This window comes from Ammodytes marinus (assembly GCF_949987685.1).
Source record: "Ammodytes marinus genome assembly, chromosome: 5".
NCBI lineage: Eukaryota > Metazoa > Chordata > Actinopteri > Uranoscopiformes > Ammodytidae > Ammodytes > Ammodytes marinus.
In genome coordinates this window covers 4,522,379-4,529,878 of record NC_137234.1, presented here as the reverse complement: position 1 = coordinate 4,529,878, position 7,500 = coordinate 4,522,379, and the positions used below count along the sequence as shown (strand labels likewise).

The window sequence follows — 7,500 nt, the reverse complement described above, 5'->3', positions numbered from 1 at the left end:
AATAATAATAATAATAATAATAATAATAATAATAATAATAATAATATATTTAGTTTTGAGGCTAAATCAAACTCTTCAAGCTATTCATTTTTTTTTTCAATAAGATTATTTTTTGGGGCATTTTCAAGCTTTATTAGACAGATTTGAAATGGGGAGACAGAGAGAGAGAGAGGGGGGGGGATGACCTGCAGTAAAGGTCAACGGGTCAGATTCGAACCCGCGACCACTGCAACGAAGGCCGGAGCCGATATGGTACACGTTCTATCCACTACACCACCAGGGCGCCCGAGCTATTTGCTTTTTTGATATAAATGAATGTTGGTTACATTCAAGCCATCGGCAAACGACTCGACACAAAGTTGATTAAGCCTAATATCAGCTCCACAAAACTCTCTCTGTATTTCTCAGTATGGCAGCGTTTACAAACTGGTGTCGCCCCCCCCTGACACTGGTGCAGGAGCTCAGAAAAAACCTGGACGCACAGCAGAAGGTATAAGGCTTCCCCAAGATGACTGTGAGGCAACTATGTGATGTACCATGCTTAGAAAGACTTGATCGATTCTAGCTTTAACTTTTTTTTTTCTTCTTTTTTTACAGTGTTCCCTCTTCCCCAAATCCTTGCTCTCCGTCCCAGCTGAGCTCCTCACACTGCGTCTCTGTGTGAACACTGTCCCGTGACTGTGGGGCGGACGCGGCAGGTGCCTCTACTAAACACTGAAAGGCTGCAGTCACTGGGTAACATCCACATTTTAAAGATCCAAGCTAAGACTAAAGGAAAATGGAGTACTGTGTGTCTTACTTCCTGTAAAATATAACATCCTTGATCCTCCAATAAAAAGATTTATAAAAAAAAATTAAAAAAATTGAAGAAAATGAATGTGTACCGAAGTTTTTTTTAAATTATTTATTAATTAAATATTTTTTTGGGGCCATGGGAGAGAAAGAGACACACACACACACACACACACACACACACACACACACACACACACACACACACACACACACACACACACACACACACACACACACACACACACACACACACACAAATAACGCTGCAGCCGTTGAGTTTTTCTGCATGACTCATCTTGGCATCTGATGCCAGGACAGGTTTTGATAGAGTGTCATTTTCCCCTGACACCCAGTGCCAAGTATCAGGTTGTGACCCCTTGACTATACGCTGGTGGGGCGGGGGGCGGCGGGGGGGCGGGGGGGCGGGGGGGGGCAACTCTGTCATGTTCCCAGAATGCAGACATTAAGGTGAGACACTGCAGGTGAATAGGGTAACATTTTAACAAACAACCAGTGCTTGAAAATTTTGCCCCTCCCCCCAATAGAGTCTCAGTCCTCTTCACAACAGACCCAGGTTAGAATCCAGCCCGGGTCGTTCTCTGCATGTCATTCCCCTCTCTGACACCTGTTTGTTTTTTTAAATCTCAAGGTGAGTGTTTGAAGAAGCAGTGACATCACTGAGCATTCTGACCATTCCTCTAAGATGTGAACACAATAGTTATCTCAGAGCAGGCCACACATCGGATTCCTCAGTGCACTGCGCATTGTGTTGAGTATGTGCCACTAAAACTAAATGTGTGTGTGTGTGTGTGTGTGTGTGTGTGTGTGTGTGTGTGTTTGTGTGTGTGTGTGATGGGCATGTGCCCTAAAACAAAGAGGTTTGGTGCAGAATGTACAAGCACTGTGTTGAATGACAGACATGTGTTTATGCAGAGAAACACACACACACACACACACACACACACACACACACACACACACACACACACACACACACACACACACACACACACACACACACACACACACAAGTGTAGGTCAGTGATTCTGGAAAACACTTAACTAACTAAATTCCTTTTTGTCAAAATCACTTTCTGTCAAAATCAGTGAATATCTCCTCATGATCCACTACCTGTCCGTACTGTGTGCGCTGAAAAAAATAATCCAGTGTTTATACCCAGCCTAGGCTCTGTAAACTGGCCTGTTGCTAGCTACAGTGTGCTATTTTTGGGCCAATTTTGGCCAATTTTATTTTAAAAGTGATTTTTTTGTGGACCTTTGGTCTCTTCTTGGTTCCCTGCGGGCTACACCAACATCGAAAAGCAGGCTTGTGGACTGTCTTTGGTTGTTCCGGTGTTGTTGTGGAGGAGCCGTGTAGCTCACTTGCTATTTTGGCGTCCCTAGCAACGGCTAAAAACAAGTAGTAGTAGTGACATTTTCCTGGTCACTACTGGCGTTTTATTCGGTGATCCTGGTGAGGAATATGCCCCGGGCAACCTGCAAAGCTGTCTCTACAGTCTCATCGTGGATTTTTCGACACTTTTTCTACACTGCCTCTCAGCTCTTCTCCAACTGCTTCGGGTCCGTACCTAACTGCTAACAGGCTAACATCACTCTGGCTGGTTCGATGTTGAAGTACTCCGCCTCACAGCTGCTGAAGTACAACAACCGCTCCATCCCACCCTGTATTTCCACCATAAAGCAGCTAGGACTATTGCGCAGACCTCGATATATACACAGAGGCTCAGGGAGAAACTTTATTTATGGTCAGCCTGCCGGCTTCATCCCATCCGTCTTGTCCACTGAGACGGCTGAGGGCAAAGGACACAACATCGCGAGATCCCCGCAGTCCCGGCTGGATGGATTTCATGGAGTGGATTACAACCTGCGCGGAGTGGATTTTAAGGCTGCCGGCTTCATCCCATCAGTCTTGTCCACTGAGACGGCTGAGGGGAGAGGATACAACATCAGCATCTCCTTCCCATTCGTCCGGTTGCCTCTGCCACGTCATCGGGACTCACCCGCTACTGAACCATTCACCGCTTCTGTCGGGCAGCAGCTCACCAGGCAGGACAGAAAACATGGACTGGGTTTCAATCCTTCATCGCCAGTGACCCATACTGCGGTTTGTGTGACTAGCTCCCCCAGCTACTGTCCACCTCCGGCATCACCATGTAGATTACTGGCTACTTCACCTCCCCATACTGTTGCTGTTTATGTGACTAACCCGACAATACGTACAAGAAACACTTGTCACTTTAATACTGCAAACCTGTCAAACTTGGTATCCATTCCCCTTCAGCCACAGTCTGCTGTAGTAAATAGGGCTGACAATGCTTCACATTCAAACACACTGAGTCTGGCCTTGTTAAACATCAGATCTTTGTCAGGTAAAACATTTTTAATTAATGATTTTATTACCAAGCACAATCTTGATTTTATGTTTTTAACTGAAACTTGGTTGGACCCAGACAACAGCTCAGCTGTTCTTATCGAGTCAACCCCCCCCAACTACACTTTCGAGAGTGAGGCCAGAGCTCATAGGAAAGGTGGTGGAGTTGCTATTTTATTTAATGAATCTTTAACATGCAAAAAGATGTTTTATGGAAACTTTGTTTCATTTGAATATGTGGCTCTCAAGTTAAATTCAGCCTCTCAAGCTATTGTTATTAATATCTACAGGCCACCTAAATACTGTGCAAACTTTTTTGATGACCTTACTGGACTACTGTCTGTAATCTGTATGGAGTTTGACTGTTTATTGATTGTTGGGGATTTTAATATACATGTGGACAAACCCGAGGACAGAAGTGCTAAAGAACTATGCTATGTACTGGAAAATTTTGGACTCTCCCAACACGTAAACCAGCCTACACATAACAAAGGTCACACCCTGGATTTATTAATTTCAAAGGGCCTGGACATTTCAAACCTTTTAGTGTCTGATGTGGGTCTCTCCGACCATTCATGTTTGTTTTTTGGGAGTACAATATCTTTGAACACAACTGCAAAAACAAAGGTTATCAAAAAACGGTATATTACTGAAAACACGAGTGAACAATTTATCCAGGCATTTTCTCTGTCCCCGCTCCTCCCCTGTATCTCAGTTAATGAGCTTGTATGTAACTTCAACTCAAAAATTACAAATGTTATCGATGCTATTGCACCCACCAAGGTGAAAATCATCTCTGGTAAAAAAAGGTCCCCCTGGAGAAATACCCCTCAGGTCAGAATTGAAAAAAGAGAGTGCCGTAAAGCAGAACGCAGGTGGCGAAAAACAAATCTAAATGTTCACTATAACATCTTCAAAGAGAAACTACGCACGTTTAATCTAGAACTAAGAAATGCAAGACAGTCTTTCTTCTCTGACATCATCACCAAAAACAGCAACAATGCACATGCCCTGTTTGCTGCTGTTGACAGGCTAACAAACCCTCCTGTGTCAGTAGCGTCTGAGCATCTTTCCACGAGGGCCTGCAATGAATTTGCCTCCTTCTTTACTGAGAAAATTCATAAAATAAGACAAGCTGTCACTGCATCAATACCAGGTTCAAGATATGTTTTATCTCTGTACCCATTTAAAACGAATTCAGATGCCATGACAGAGTTTTTTCTGATAAACAAGAAAAACCTGGATGACATTATACAACACCTGAACTCCTCCTCCTGTTGCCTTGACATTCTGCCCACAGGCTTCTTTAAAACTGTTTTTAGCTGTATGGCCTCAGATGTCCTAGAAATTGTCAATATGTCCCTTCGCACTGGTGTATTCCCACAGGCCCTGAAAACAGCTGTCATCAAGCCACTCCTAAAAAAGAAAAATCTAGATACATCACTCATGAACAATTATAGGCCGATATCCAACCTACCATTTTTAAGCAAGATCATTGAAAAAGCTGTTCATCATCAGCTAAATAACTACTTAGCAATGAATAACTGCTTTGATGTCTTTCAGTCAGGTTTTCGACAACACCACAGCACTGAGACTGCTCTGGTTAAGGTCCTCAATGACATCCACTTAAACACAGACAGTGGCAAAAGCTCTGTATTAGTTTTATTGGATCTCAGTGCTGCGTTCGACACAGTTGACCACAGCATATTGCTAGATCGACTTGCAAACTGGGTTGGACTTTCTGGAACTGTGCTAAACTGGTTTGAATCATACTTAAAGGAAAGAGACTACTATGTGTCAATAGGCAATTTCACATCCGAGCGAACAAATATTACATGCGGGGTCCCCCAAGGTTCCATTCTTGGGCCTCTTCTGTTTAACATATACATGCTACCGCTAGCTCAGATTATGAACAAAAACAAATTATGCTACCATAATTATGCAGACGACACACAAATTTACATAACCATATCACCAGGAGACTATGGTCCGATTCAAGCACTAAGTAAATGCATTGAACAAATCAATGACTGGATGTGCCAAAACTTTCTTCAATTAAACAGCGACAAAACTGAAGTAATTGTCTTTGGTGCCAGGGATGAACAATCAAAAGTCAGCGCACAGCTTAAATCTGTTATGTTAGAAAGCACACACCAAGCTAGAAATCTTGGAGTAGTGATAGATTCCGACTTGAATTTCAAAAAACACATTAAATCAATTACTAAGTCAGCCTACTACCACCTTAAAAATATATCGAGAATTAAAGGGCTAATATCTCAGCAGGACTTAGAAAAACTTGTCCATGCATTTATTTTTAGTAGACTTGACTACTGTAATAGTGTCTTTGCAGGCCTTCCTAAAAAATCAATCAGACAGCTTCAGCTAATTCAGAACGCTGCTGCTCGAGTCCTCACTAGGACCAAAAAAGTAGATCACATTACCCCAGTTCTTAGGTCTTTACACTGGCTTCCTGTCACTCAAAGAATTGATTTTAAAATATCGATGATGGTCTACAAAGCCTTAAATGGTTTAGGGCCAAAATACATTACTGATCTGCTGATACGTTATGAGCCGCCCAGAGCCCTTAGGTCGTCTGGGACAGGTCTTTTAAAAGTCCCCAGAGCTAGGACTAAACAGGGAGAGGCGGCATTCAGCGTTTATGCGCCCAATGTCTGGAACGGACTGCCAGAGAGTCTGAGGTCCGCTGAGACTCTCAGCTCTTTTAAATCGGGTCTCAAAACGTTCTTGTTTCCCTTTTAACCTGTAATTTTTTTTTTTTTTTTTTTTTTTTTTTTTGGTAAAATGTTTTAATTATTTTATTTAAATGTTGTATTTTTATCCATGTTTTAAATTTGTTCCTTTTTTTTTTTTTTTTTTTTTTTTTTTTGTATTTGTATTCTTTATTTGATTTTAACCCTGTGAAGCACCTTGAGTGGCCCTGTGCCTGAAATGTGCTCTATAAATAAAATTGCCTTGCCTTGCCTTGCCCCTTTGTTTACAGGCCATTTTTACAGAGTCTAGAATGTATTTACAACAGATATTCGCACACACAGTAGGCTGCTGACAGGTAGCGGGATCGTGAGGAGATATTCACTGATTCTGAAATAAAGTGTTCTCCAGAATCACTGGCTCCAAATGCAAGGGTCAAACTGACTGTTAAAAACACTCATACTGGACAAGTAAGAGCAGCAGTGTTGGTGCGTTATCTTCAAGTGCAAAGTATTGTAGAGCTGTGAGCGAGTGTCTCCATCTAGTGGATAAGAAGGGAAGTAGTTTTCAGATTCTGGTTCATAAATGAGCAATTTATTTTTTTCGGAGCAGCCATGACTAAAAACAACACACAAAGTGGAAAGCTCACTGATGCTCAGGTGAAGAATTTACTTAAAGTGTAATTTGATCATTTACAAAACATGTAGTGGAACGCCCAAGTGCTACAATCTTTCAATAGCGTGAAAATTGGCATGAGCAGTCTCCATGAAAATTGTCAAGAGACAAAACTTTTTTTTTTGTTGAAAAAACCCAATACATGAGAATTTTCCAATTCACAATTTCAAATGTCTCAGACCATGTTCTTGTCCAGTGACCCCAGGGAGACTCATGCTCAGGCCAATGTTCACGCTTGTATCATCAACTGAAAGATTCTGACGAAAATAAGCGCTTAGCCGCTCCACTAATGTGATGGGATCAACTTTTAAATAAAATTCTAACAATTCATTTAAGGAGGAAAATGACAGATTTTGGTTGTACTTTAAAGGTCACATATTATGCTAAATGCACTTTTTAAACGTGTTCTAACATATCCATGGGTCCACGGTGTGCCTAGAGACTGCCAAAATATTTTAAAAAATAACAATCTCTCCTTTTCTCACTCTCCCCCTTTCTGAAACCCCCACCCCTCCCCCCCAATATACTCCAGTCAGAATTCTCCTCGTTTCTGACCTCACAAACTGGAAAGCCAGAAGCTTCCACTGTGCAGACCACACCCCTATTTCTTATTGGTCCACGGCCCCGACAGACAGAGGGCGAGGCGTATCTGGCTTCGCTTCCGGACATGGGGCGGGGGGAGCTCAAAGATTGTATATTTACGAGGGGAGCTGCAGCTCTTTTCAAAAAATAGGCCATTGTGAGATTAGCTGAACATCAGCATAGTACAATAAATTATCTGAAAGTTTTTTTCAGCAAACAATTAAAGAAAAACGTATTAGGGACCACTAAGACCATATAATATGGTGTATAATAGAACGTATTAGGGACCACTAAGACCATATAATATGGTGTATAATAGAACCGAAAAGTGTATAATATGGGAGCTT

General features: G+C 42.0%; 1 protein-coding gene across 1 annotated transcript in view; it reads right to left on the bottom strand.

Annotated features, from left to right (window-relative positions):
* Positions 1-7,500, bottom strand: part of aass (aminoadipate-semialdehyde synthase) — a 519,315-nt gene that overhangs the window by 38,382 nt on the left and 473,433 nt on the right. The window lies entirely within an intron of this gene.